A 488-nucleotide genomic window follows, 5' to 3' on the forward strand; every position below is an offset into this window, starting at 1 on the left:
CCTTATAGTTGATAATAATAATATCATCAATGTATTCTTCTTCAAATAAGGAGCCATTCGTAATATAATTTAACATAGCCTCACCTTATATTCCCAACCCAACCATATCAGAATAAATTCACGTTACTTGAGGTTATTTGACGATAATGATTTCAACGGGGAGATTACCTTAGATTGATTATGTAATACCTCAAACAGCTGTCAATCTATAAATACTCCAACTTTTCACATTCGTCTCAGGTATGAAACTTACCCTATTTCTAAAAACAGTCAAAACCAAAACATTTATTTATTTATTTTATTTTTCGTGGTTAAATCAACAGCAGTTAAATAGAAATTGGGGGAACAGCACCAATTACAAAGGACTGTTGGTGTAAAACTGTGCATAGAAACAAACAAAACAAACCTAGGACCGCAGAAAACTTGACATTGCAGAAGTTGTACATGAAAAGCCATTTGTAAACAAATGGGGATACGGATGTAAGGTC

At 33.0% G+C, this 488-nt stretch overlaps 1 protein-coding gene across 1 annotated transcript in view; it reads right to left on the reverse strand.

Annotated features, from left to right (window-relative positions):
- The window catches only part of LOC119591550, an 8628-nt gene extending 8161 nt beyond the window's left edge, over positions 1-467 (reverse strand). The window contains exon 1 of the mRNA XM_037940301.1: positions 407-467. The gene's annotated coding sequence lies outside the window, so the exon portion shown is untranslated. The remainder of the gene's footprint in view (positions 1-406) is intronic.
- Between the last annotated feature and the right edge of the window lie 21 nt (positions 468-488).

The sequence above is a fragment of the Penaeus monodon genome, chromosome 28 (assembly GCF_015228065.2).
Source record: "Penaeus monodon isolate SGIC_2016 chromosome 28, NSTDA_Pmon_1, whole genome shotgun sequence".
NCBI lineage: Eukaryota > Metazoa > Arthropoda > Malacostraca > Decapoda > Penaeidae > Penaeus > Penaeus monodon.